Source organism: Sphaerodactylus townsendi, linkage group LG03 (assembly GCF_021028975.2).
Source record: "Sphaerodactylus townsendi isolate TG3544 linkage group LG03, MPM_Stown_v2.3, whole genome shotgun sequence".
Classification (NCBI taxonomy): Eukaryota; Metazoa; Chordata; class Lepidosauria; order Squamata; family Sphaerodactylidae; genus Sphaerodactylus; species Sphaerodactylus townsendi.
Window position 1 is genome coordinate 70,343,181 of NC_059427.1, and position 12,980 is coordinate 70,356,160.

The 12,980-nt window shown below is 47.8% G+C and overlaps 1 protein-coding gene across 2 annotated transcripts in view; it reads right to left on the reverse strand.

Annotated features, from left to right (window-relative positions):
• The window catches only part of SEMA3F (semaphorin 3F), a 160,555-nt gene extending 153,106 nt beyond the window's left edge, over positions 1 to 7,449 (reverse strand). Inside the window, exon 1 of one of the 2 annotated variants that reach the window (XM_048488213.1) lies at positions 6,874 to 7,449. The gene's annotated coding sequence lies outside the window, so the exon portion shown is untranslated. The remainder of the gene's footprint in view (positions 1 to 6,873) is intronic. The other variant, XM_048488215.1, reaches the window with a different exon arrangement.
• Positions 7,450 to 12,980: the final 5,531 nt, after the last annotated feature.

Here is a 12,980-nt window from a genome sequence, read left to right on the forward strand (position 1 = left end):
GCCCTTCCACCCCTACAGAAGTGCCCCTTCCTCACACAGAGAGAGGGAAGGGAAAGGGAGGACAGGCTACACCTCCTCCTCCCTTTCTGCCCTCCCACTAAGCACAGAAACACAGTGAACCAGAGAAATTACTTTATCTAGTACACACTCCCCTTTTTTTGCAGAAGAAATCTGGACACAATTATTTAAAAAGACAAAATGCATTTTCCTTAGAAGTACTTTTTTTAAAAAAAGAGTGTGTGTACCAGACCATCTGGGTTCCACTGGGGTCTTAGCTGGAACAGATTCAACAGGCCTGCCTAGATAGAGTGCCAGGGGCCCTGCGAAAGTGGCTAGCCAGAATTCAGGAGGGGTTAGGCATGTGTAATTTACAACATTATTTTTGTTCATCCTCAGGTATAAGTTACACACAGCTTTTCCCAATTCACCTAAGATTCTCACAAATATAAAATACTTTCCAACATGGCATTCACTCTTGCTCTTAACCCAGAGACTCTGGTTTTGAATCTGCAATAGTTCCCTGGTCTTTAGTTTCTTTGGTTAACTAGCCATGTAGCCATATAGGTCACAACAACTGAGTGGCTGGCCTCAATGTAATATGTTTGCTTTTGGGGCTACAAAAGCATTTATTCCAGGATAATTGCAAATCTTGCTTGCAGTTTCAGCATGCTGAGTAAATATAGAACAGAAATGTCTTATAGCTTAGTGCAGAAGTGTGATATCCAGGATGCAAAATTGGCCATTCTATAAAGCCCTTACAAGGCACTTACAAGATCTGTTTCTTTCTCAATGCTGTAAGCTTTGACTGACTACCACTTTCCACAGAAGTTAGCAATTTTGTTTAAAAACCCACCCACTGCAGCACTTTTTGTTTTATCTTTTCTAGAGACTGCCCAGCTGGAAGACCCATTGTGCAAGAGAGCTAAACAAATATTAAGAATTAATCACATGAGTCTCCAGTCCAAAGAGATGGACAGATGATAGGACTTGTAACCATATTTAGAATAGCAACATTGAAATATATAGGTGACTGGATTCCAATCCAAGCAGTCTCTGACATTTAACACAGTCAAAGACGATCACCACCCAGGGGTTTTGAGATGTAGTCATAACAATGAACATGTTTGGGGCACATGCATATCATCATGACTGGCAAGAAAGTCAAGCTTGGGGTCAAGTCCATCCACTTCTCTGCCCAGGAAGCAGGCAGTATGTTTCTCTAACTGAGCCTACTAAGCATTTTCAATCCCCTGGATGCAACATGTGGCATTCAGTCACAGCTCACAGCAGAGGCTATTGCAGTCTGATCCCTCCCTTTGCTCCCTTCTACCACGTTCTCTGACTTTTCCTTGGTCTTGCTGGAGTGGACAGAAAGAGCTTTCCATGCTCTGTTGCTACTACAAAACATGCTATAAGAATTCCATGTTTGCATAGGATCCCCACAACATCATGGATATTACGGCAACAGACATGCACTAAATCTGTTTCTACTGTGCTAAGCTGAGAAAATATTCGGACAAATTTATAACCCATGTTAAAATATTCCATGTGTGCATACATGTCAGCAGGCAAAACCTCTCTGGGTATAATCATTGTCCTATAATCAAGGCTTCTGAAAACTCAAACCTCATACATATCTGACATGTGATAAGCAAAACAGCCAATTTTCTTTAAAAATTCCCAGGATGGCCAAAAACAAATTGAAGTTTGAAAGAAAATACAATAGGCTCAGCAGTGGCATTGCACTATGGGGCTGAGGAATGTACCTAGCCAATCCCAACAGTGCCCCCTCTGGTTGACTGGGGAACTGCAGGAAAGTGGGGGTTAATGACAGAAACAAACTTCTGGGATTTCACAGGAAAATCCTTGGAATCAGTCAAACAAATCCAGACTGGCTCTAAAGACGTTTAGAATAATGGATGGGCCCTCAGGAGAATGCAGTTTTCTTCAGCTGTGGGCAATACACTACTATTGCAGAAGTTAAAGTTTCCCCGGGGCAATATATCATAACAGTTTCCTTTACACTAGGTAAATATTTGTGATATTTGTCTGTCTTTCCACACACACTTACACTCCCCACTTTGAAGATTCTATACTCAGTGCACACAGGATTTTCTGGATCCAGAATGTCTAAAAACCAAATTACCCTGTGAAATAAAAGCTGTTGTTAAATCAAGCCCCTGCCGGCCTTGGGAAATAGTTCTGGCAAATACTGATATTGCATTTGGATTGTGCTGTGCGTGCCAGTGAGAGCGAGTGAGATGGCAAACAAAGGAAAAGGGGGGGAGGGACGCGAGGAATGCAAGGGAAAAAAGAGGAGGGAGGCAAGGAGCTGCAGAAAGTGGGGAGAGAAAGGCAAAGAGATTGAGAGAATACCATCCTTCAGAACTGTTGCTAAATCTAAATCTCTTTGTACAGGCGGAAGTGAAGTGAGTGAGCAAGACAGTATGTCACCATACAACTGAGGAATTAACTAGTATGCCATGCCTGGAGAGCTGGAGTTCTTTGGTATATGAAGCTCAGCCACTTCTCAGTCCCTGATAAATAAACTGTGATTAATCCAACCACTTCTGAGCTGAGACCATAATAGAAAAAAGAAAAGGTTGGGGACCCTTTCTCCTGGCTCCTGGCATATCTGTTCAGGAAGAGAGGGGTCTCTGATCAGTTTCAGTTTGTAAATGTCAGCATATGCATCTAAGCCTCCTGAGAAAGGAGCTTACAGTACAGGAAATGTTCGGGGAAAAGCAAAAGATCAGGGATATGAAAGGAATTATTAATAACTCCGTGACTAATACGTGCATGAACACAAACGGACAATGACAACAGCAAAATCTGTGCAGCTTTGGGCAGGGCAAATAACTTTACCAAACTATGCTGAGCTGCAGTAACCCACTGATCCACTCTGTTGAACTATATCCTTATTCCTATGCTTTCCTGGCCTATTTTTAGGCAAGCTGAATCTCCCCCATGAAGATTTTATTCCATCTGGACTGTTGTTTCTGGGGCTTTCTCAAAATAGTTCTCTTCAAGAGGAGCAGAGATTTCTTCTTTGCTTTATAACATTCCTTCTTCATTTTCACTGTTTTTTAGACTCCACTGATCTGAGAATTCTAACAGTAGCAGGGAGCAGATTAGGCCATTAGATTATGGGATGTATTAAACTGTCTTCCACTGAACCAGTCTGAGGTTTGTTCTAGCCTGCCCCCCCCCCCCCCCCAGATCCTTTTAACTAGCCAGGCCAGTGACAGAACTGGGGACCTCCTGCATCTTCAATACACGCTTATAACTGGGCCACAGCTCCTTCCAAAAGGGCAGTAGGTCAAGCGCAGATGAACTCTTTGTTTGGGCCAAATAGCTGAATGTGTTACAGGGGCACTTGCCATCAGCTTTAATCATTTCACAACTATTTGCTTACTGGTAGTGGAGAAACAAATCACATTTAAGACTGCCTGAAGAAAGGGCAGGTGACTTCTTCTGTGGCCCTCTTGACAGCTATACATGGGAGAAGGGACTCTCCTTGTAACAGTAATTGCAGTCCATTCATATTCTGCCTGCCATGCACTGGAGCACCTTGTTGGATTCAGGTGAGGAGTTGGGACCCAAGCCAATGGGAAGAACTGTAAGCAGAAGACATTGAAAACTTTTCTGTCCCCTTTGCTCACAAGTAGACAGTTCCCCCGCTCCATCCGCACTCAATCTTTTCAGGTATACATGGATATGATGAAACTGTAGAAGTGGTGTACCTGTTTAAAGTAACACACACAAACACACATTGTGGATAGTGTAGAAGTAGGGGGTTATGGCCTATCAGTCGCTTGGACAACTAGGTAACTACAATTACAAAAAGAATCATAATAATCAAATTCAGTAGAATCCAGTGTTATGATGAGGGTTCTGCAATGAACAGGGGATAAAATATATGCTGATGTACTTAAAAATCAAAATCTTATTAAGCAGTGTGAAGAAAAGTACCCCCATACCATGTGAGCGTGCACGCACACACACACAGCTGGCTCTGCCAAAAAAGTTAGACAAATTCATTTAATACTGATCAGTTATAATATAAAACTGCATTTAGGTGGCCTTGCAGTGCAAAAAAACCCACAAAACCCACAGTACAATTGGCTGATGTGAAACTTCAACAACACAATGCCTTCTCTGCGTTCCAAGGCCACTTGGAAAGAGGCGTAGGCAGAGAAAACCTGGCCAGAATTGCCATATTGGTAAAACAAATTGTTTCTATGGGCCAGTATCTTTTCTCTAATAAAATTAAATACTTCAGGCTACAGCACAAGAAACAAGAAAATTATAGAATGGCCTATCCCCTAGTGTTAAAGCTTAGGGATGTGCTAAGAAGGGAAATGAACACATGAGCGTTTTGGATAGTAGCCACTGGTTTTTGAATTTGACTGTTTTTTGGAGGATTCAGTTTTTTCAGTAGCTTTTAAGTGTTCTCAGTCACTAATGTGTGCAGAAGACTACTTTAAGCTCACAATCTGACATATTAAATAGTTTTTCACTTTTTGTTCTGGGAGTAGGAGTTTTTAAATAGTTAAGAGACGCAGATTTTACTCATGTGTTACATGGAGGCCCAATTAAAACCTCTAATGTGAAGGCAGCAAGGCCTGTTGTTTTATACAGAGGCATAAGAGAGGCATTTTTCAAAGATATATTCCAGCTGTTGTGGGCCATATATATTTGACGTAGGGTTCGTTCCTTGTGAAAACGGCCTTTCATCCAAACTACTGTGAAAAATAGGGGTCCTCTAGCATTTGGAGAACGGTGGCAGGAAAGCGACCACATGGCTGCTTCCTCGGGTGCTTCCACATAGCAGGCATCGGATGCCCTCCTTGATCCCGCTTCTGGGTAGCTGTCAACTGCCCAGAATGCCCCTCAGCAATACAAATGCCCCCGGCTCCACACAGTCGGCGGGAGACGCTTCCAAGATACGCGAACATCCTGCGGATCTCCCCACCGAGCTCGCCAACTGCGCGGGTGGCTGAGGGAAGTCATGGGCCCAATTAGGGCGGAGCGCCCCAAAGGGTGGGGCCCCCGAGGAAGGAGACCCGGGCCGCAAGAGGGGCGGCCTGCCAGTGCGGCTTGACCAACAAGGGAGCCACCGGGGTGCGCCGAGAGGGCAGAGGGGCTGCCAAAAGGCTGAGGGGGGCGGGGCCCTGCAGGGCCAGCAGCCGCAGCAGCCCCCCCCCCAGCATTCCCCCCCAGGAGTTGCTCGGCCAGTGGGCGGGGCTCACGCCCACACCTCCTCCTGCCCTCCTGGCGGGACTGCCGCACCTCACGCTGGAAAAAAAGGGCGGGAGAGAGAGGGCAGAATAAAGGCCGGAGAGGAAGAAGAGCGCATCTCCCTCAGTGACGGCGGCGAGACTAGGCGGCCGGCTGCTGCACACCCGCCCCGCCCCTCCGCTACCTTCTTCAACTTTACGCCGTCGGATCCTCCAGTTCTGCGGTGTGCCAAGAAACACAAAAAGTCGTAGCCGCAGTGACCACATGTTCAGACGTGAACACTGAACCAGTCTGTAACGCGCACTCACACAATCTCTCTCTGCCGTCGTTTCCCCCTACAATAAGAACCTTCATTCCGCCCCAACTACTTTATGCATTTCGATGCAGGTCTACTCCTAAGTAAGGGAGTATCGCGTCTGCCAAACGGTTTAAGGTCCCGTCCCCTCCTTCCGCGCTGGTTCCAGAGATACCACTCGGGGCTCCTCCGGTCTAAGTGCCTCTCCCGTCTGAGGCCCGCTCGCATTTTGCCCTGGAGGCCGGGAAGCGCTTCTGCAGGGCGCCTAGTCCGACAAAAGGCAGCCAGCCTGGAGTCGCTGTCCGAAACCCCACGAGCCCTCCGGCCAGCTCCCATTCAAGCGTCTGGTTGTTGGCACCCAGACCGCAAACGCGGGTTTCATGGCTAGTGGCGCGGGACGCAGGGGATTCCGAGCCGCCCAGCGGGAGGGAGTCTGCCGTCCTGGCGCCTGCAAGACCTGCGGAGATGTCCCCCCGCCCCGCCCGCCCGCCCGCCCGCTCTCCAGCCTTTTGGCTTCTTTCTGTCGGCCGCATCCCCTTGACTTGTCACTTGGCACCCACACCTTCGAAGCTGTGCCTCTCCCACCCCACCCGCCCTGCGATCCATCCCCAGCAGCTCGCCCCCGCAGATGGCAGCGACCACCAACTACGGACCCGGACCGATCGCGGCTGGATCGCCCTCCAGACCCTCGCGCGCGGTCAGCTGCACGCACACACACACCCCGCTTCTACATCGTTGCCTTCTGGGGAAGAGCGGCAACAATGACACAACCGCAGCAAGATCGGGGCACACCTCCGGAGAAGGACAATTCCCAAATCAGCGAGGCCCGCGGTTCGCTCCCCCTCCCCCTTTCTGGATTCCTGCTCAACTTTCCGAGCGCAGAGGCGGAAAAGATCGCTGCAGACGCTGTCACTTCTTGGGCAGAAATGGGTGAAGGGGCCGCCCGCTGAAAGTTTGCTGCTTCGAACAGTTCTCGTCTCGCTCCCTTGGCCTGGATGCGGGTGCGACAACCCCCTCCCCCCCACACACACACTAAACCCGTCGGAGCAAATGGCACGAAGAGAGAGCGGCACCACTGGGCGAAGCGAGAGTGGATCCGGCACCCGCTGTCGCCCCGGGATAAATCAGCACCCCCCCCCCCAACCCGCCCCCCTCCAGGCCTTCCATCCTCTTTTCCACGGACCAGGCGATGGTGCCCCTGCCGGCGCACAGACCCGCCCAAACGCAAAAGGTTGCTCTTTCGGCACAGACCCTGAAGTCGCTCCCCGCAGTCGGCAACGAAAAAGGGCTGGAAAGGTGGAGGAACTCCCCGCGGCCCCAGCTAGGCACGGGCTTACCTTTGTGGGTGGAGGCAGAGCAGCAGCGGCCAAAGGCGCCGGTTTTGCTGCGGGCTGGTCGGATCCGCGGAGCGCTCCCGGCTCCCAACTCCCAAGCCAAGAAAGGAGCGGAACCCCCTACGGCCGCTCGAGGGGCATTTCTCTACAGCTGTCTTGGGAGCGGCGTCCCACCGCCAGCCCCTCTCTTCGCCCGCCCCAAACTGAAGAGGGTGCCCCTCCAATCCGGCCACAGGACCGTCCGGATCCCGAACTTCGGATTCAGGACCCCACCAGATCTCTTCTCCAATCCATGGAGACGCTCAATTTACAGCCGAGCCGGTGCTGGAGGCGGCCAACAGGCTGGGATTCCTTCGCAGCGGAGCGGCGGGCTGGACTTTCCGCGGCTCCTCTGGACGCGGCTTGTCCGATGGGAAAGGCGCACTTGCCCCCTCCAAGTTCTCGCTGCCGGCCGGGAAGATCGACAGGAGCTTACGAGCGCAGGAGGCAAAAAAGGAGGAGAAAATAATAATTAATACGACTACTGCCTGCTTAGGGGGGAAAGGGGGGGGAGCCACCCTCCCCGGACAAAAAAAATCCCCTCTCTCACACTGAACACCCCAGTCCTATTCAGTCAATTGGCTTCTACGCTTGCGATTTGCATAGCCCCGCCCCGTCCCCACCTCCTCGGGCGGTGCAGGGGGGAGCCGGACCCATCGGCGCTCTCCTCCGTGCCGCCACCTCTTGCCCCACCTGTCCCGCCCCTCCCCTGTGCTGGGTTTGGCTGGGCGGCGGGATCTGGAGCTCCGGGTGTCAGGTGGGCTAGCGACTCTCCCGGGGGAACGAGGGGCTTGTCCTTCTCGGGTTCGGCTCAGTGTGAGCTCCCCGCGACACCTCCTCTAGCCCTGGTCCCTCTTTGCCGGTGCCCCCACCGCCATCACTTTCCAAAAGCGAAAGAAACGCGGTCCTCCAATAAAACCAGACGCATCGTCCCTTTTGTGTGCCTGCCTCGCCTCTCTTCCCACCTAGCTCCGCGCTCTCAGGCAGGGGGCTCTGAAATCTGGAGGGAGCTTGAGGTAGACCGAACAGGCGTCGGGGGAAATGGGGATAATAAATAAATAAATCGGGTCCTTTGTCTGTGCCTGAGTTATTCTGTGGATTGCAAGGGAGTGTCTTGCCTCCCATGGGGGGTGGGGAGAGGGTGGATGGGGGCGAGAGACAGAAGGTTTGGGAGGGGGGTTGAAGTGAGACAAGAAGAAAGGCAGAAAGCAAAAGGAAGAAGGAAGCATAAGGGAGCAAGAGGAGGAATGGCAGAGGTAGGGTGTGAGGGAACAACGGGGCCCTGGCTTTGTAATATTGCAGAATCCACCCAGGCGGATCCTTCAACAAATATCCGACAACAAAGAAAACTCTGTGTAAATGACAGCAAGAGAAAGTGTTATCTCTCCCCACCCACCCCAACACCTCCTTCCCTTCAGCAGCTTTGGAAAGCCACGTTAACCCTTTTGTGGATCCGTAGATGGGTGGGGATAAAGCAGTGCCCAGAGATTGAAGTGAAACTGGGAAGGTGTGTCAGGAGCCTAACAGAAAGGTGACAGGCAGGTTTCATTGCTCTAGTTCTAGGCATCTGTTTTTCTTGCATTTTTAAAAGTAGAGATCGTCCAGCCAGCATTTCTTCAGGGGAATGCTAGACGACTTTGAGGTATATCCATGCATGACCCTCATTTAAGATTTGTTCCACCTTCAGAGTTAAAATAAAGCCAGGTGTCTGTCTGTAAAGAGCAAGATGGCTTCACTGCACTTAAAGCAGATTCGTTGTTCCCCATCTGGCTGCATATCATGATGAGTGAGGAAAATCTTGTTCCCTCTCCCATAAATACTGTATAGACTGAAGAATGCTTGACAAAAAAAAGTTTTAATTGACATTTGTGCTCACTCATAACACCTGACAGTTTTCTACATGGAGATAATCTGTACATTATTGTCTTCCTGACCTGTGCACTTGCAGCAAACAGGATGATTCCTAGCATACAGGCTTTTCCCTATGCAGTGGATATTATTTCTATGTAGGATCAAGATTTTAGTTATGATGAGACTGGGGAAATTATTAAAGATGGAAAAACTGATATTCCTCACTGAAGCCTGGCAGTGATTGACCAGCCAAGAAAAGTTGGTTTTTATACCACACTTTTCTCTACCTTTAAGGAATCTCAGAGCAGCTTACAATTGCTTTCCCTTCCCGTCCCCAAAACAAGCACCTTGTGAGGCTGAAAGAGTTCACAGAGAGCTGTGACCATGGCCAATAATTCATTGGTGTGCTGCCGTGCAGTGAAGGTAAGTTTCCTCCAGGGCAGAGATTTCTGTGCGGAAGCAATCCTTCTTGTGGTACCAATGATCCTGGAAACCCTATGGTTAGTGAGAGCAGGGAAATCCCTGATGTTCCCCTTTGCTTTTGGAGTTTCACTCCTTCCAGGTCACTCCCCCATCCAAGGCAAGATTGAAGATTGCTGGCTTAATGGGCTAAAACAAGGGCATCAATCTTCAATCTTGTGTAGGACAGGGAAGCGACCTGGAAGTGGAGGCAGGCAAGCTGTGCAAAGCACACAGCAGGCAGTTGGGCACCTCCTCATGTGCAAACAAGGAAACACAAGACCCTACTGTGAAAGCACTGTGGGGCTAGGAGCACTGCGGCAAATGCTCAATGCACAATGGGCCTGTGACCCAAGGTCACCCAGCAGGCTTCATGTGGAGGAGGAGGGAGAACAAATCTGATTCGCCAGATTTGAGTTCTCTCTCTTAACCACTACACCATGTGGGCCAAGAGACCTGCATGGAGATCCAAGTGACAGGTTCTGGCCTAAGGCTAAGCAAGGAAGAATGCATAATTCCTCTGCCTCTTCCCCCACCCCCCTCTGCCTGTTTGCCTTTCACATAAATGAATAATTCACATGCACACTCCTAGCAAAAGGTATCTTCTCTTCCTCACAGTTAACTAAAAGCTGAAGGAACTTTCTGTAGCAGTTCTGGATGTACTGGCCTCTGTTAACAGCAGGAGGGGGATCAGGACATTTCAACATCAGATATACTTTCAAAGCATCCCCAGATCAATTAACTTTCAGCCATCTCTCAAGTAACTGTGTTTAGGTTCAGGACCACCACTTCTCACTGAAGTTAGCTTTTGCAAAACACCACCTCTGATCATCAGAAAAGGACTCTCTAGAATAGTGACCAGATTGAGGTCTTGGCTAAGCTGCTCCAGTGGGTAATATCTAAAGGCACAGTTTACTTCCTATTAATAAGCAGTGCAAAACGGTTCTCTTAAATCATAGAACTTATGATTTCTACACAAGTTGGATACCTAATGTAGTCGAATGAAAGAAGGGAATTTAGAAGGAAAGCTGTCTAGCCATGCAAGTAAGCATTCAACAGCCACACAGAACAAATTCAGGGCCTCTTTCTTATCAGTACTTACTGTGATAAAAACATGTAAAAAGAACTGTAAAATATGTAAAATATGTAAAAGGCATAAGACTGGAGAAGGGCAAATGTTATCCCAATTGTCAAAAAAGGGAGGGGGGGGGTGACCCAGGAAACTACAGGCCAGTCAGTCCCATCTCTGTTCCAAGGAAGATAGTGGATCAGATTTTTACAGGGATCAATCCTCAAACATCTGAAAGGACAATTTTGTGAACCAGGGAAGTCAGCACAGATTTGTCCTCAACAGGTTCTGCCAGGCCAACCTTGATTCCTTCTTTGATCATGTGACCAGCTTACTGGATCAAGGGAATGCTATCACTGGGTTTCAGCAAAGGAGTGATGGTGAACCTTTTGGACTTGGCATGTCAAAAAGTCAGAAAATGCCTAACTTGCCTGAGCTGGTTTGTCACCCCCCTGCCCCAAACAAAACAGAAACAATTCTTTACACATTTATTAAAAAAATACAGTCCAATCACATGTGGTGCTATGTATTATATAAAGAAATGTCAAATAACAAAAATGACTCAGATAGGGAGAATAGTTGTTGTCAGGTGCTGGTGAACACTGGGTTGTCACTAAAAATGTTTTATCCCCAGTGTACTAGATAATAAAGTTGATTATACACGAAGAGACCTCCAGCCATGCTAAAGTCTGCACACAATTAACTTCCTACATTGTGGGTAGTTTGGATGGGAGGTTGCTGTTATAAGTATGGTAAAAGTGTTGAGTGGAAAAAAAAGCATTTAAAGAAAATATTGGAAAGATGAATGATAGATAGGCAGATTACACATTATGGAATATTTATTTATTTTATTTATTATTTAGATTTTTATACCGCCCAATCCGCGGGGGCTCTGAATACATAGATTCAATGTGGAGTCTCCACTCTGTGTCAGATGTAATACCGTCAGATGAGAAAACAGGTTCTCATCAATTCTCACATGTACAAGGCCCAATTTGAGCCAGGGATATAGCGTGTACAGTGAAGTGGCTTCAGCCTTCCCCTCTTTTTCCAACCTGAAACTATCTCAGGGGATGCTACATGGGAAACCCACATGTTCTCAGGAATAAATTAGTCTTCTCCAACAGGTCAAACAAGCTTCTGGTACATCTTTTGTTTACTTGTTTATTGTATGACATGAATGCACAAACTCAGTTCAAGAAGCACATAGAGAAAACACAGGATTTAAAACGTCTAATTTTATGGGGGAAACAATCATCCTTCCAAATAACTATAAAGTTCTGCAAAATGCATATGTAAGGTTGCAGCCCTGGGGAATGAACAGAATTAGACTTTTGAATAGGCCTGTTTAGGATTATTCTCTGACCTTCCAAAAGAAAGCTGCAAAGCTGTGTAACTGTTGGACCAGTGCTGCAGTGATATCAGCCCAGTGTACCACTGGTGCCAACACAGAAAAGGGCATGCCAGGGTGGACTCCTAAGCCTCCTTAGCCTAAGCCATACTCTCAGCACCAGCCTGATGTTATGCCAGCAATAGTCCCATCATGACTTTTAAAATCCCCATACATATATGCAAGGGGAACTGCACCTGCCCCCATAGCTTTCAATTAACACCACCCGGCCTCAGGTAAAGTGCAAAATGTTTAGAATGCAGCCAATCATAGTCCCAATAAGCACTCTCTATACTCCATTATCTGCCTTGGTTTCAGAACTCCACCTTGGTCAATACATTTGAGTGTGAATTGAATCTCAGCTGGGTCTTGATACATAGGGATTGGTTCCCACTCCCACCCCCTGCTCATTATTAACCTCCACCGGTGTCCAATGTTTGTACAGGCATGGTCTTGCTGTGTGCACTTGGCAAAAGGAAACACAGTTGCAGGAGGGGGTCTGAACTCACAGTTGAGGAGGGCATAATTAGTGTCCATGGACTCCTTCCCTTCCATTCACATCACCATCCTCTTTGCTATATCCCCTTGTGCTTTCCCTTGTTGTTTTCTGCATGTGGATACTTGTGGACTGACACTGGGACATGGAGGGGGAGTTTGCAATCAGAATGTGGCATGGACTGTTTCTATCCCTGCCTGCCATGGTTGTGCCATGGTTGATAGGTTGTGGTGGGGTTGCTGTGAACTCTGGTGAAGTTGCTATGCACTCTTTACCTTGGTGTGGGATCGTTCATTTACTTTTCTCTTCTGCAAAGTGGGCATAAGATATTGAGTAGTGGTGCAAGTGCATGCCTGTGTCAGCAGTGTGTCGGTGTCTACGTATAGGTCTATAACACAGCTACCCCTTTGCAGTCCTGTCATACACAAAGTATGATACATGCTATCTAATACAAACTTTTTGTTGTTGTTGGGTTTGGTGGAAGGCTGTTTCCTTATATTAAAAATAACTTCCACTTTAAATCCCAGAGAAGAATCCAGATAAAAAGAGGAAATTGTGTGTAAGTCGAAAAAAGAGATCTGTTATTTTCATTTACACATGGAAAGACTTCAGTGCTCTGTAAAATTACTCAGAGACAAGTCATATTGTGTTCAGTGGAATGTTCTTACTGTCATACGTATGTAGGGTTGCAGTCATGCAGCAGAGCATTAAGCATGTTAATTCAGAATTAAATCCCACTGAGTTCTAGGAGCTTAATTCCTAATAAGTTTGTTTGAGATTGCAGACATAGTAAATGACACCTCTGT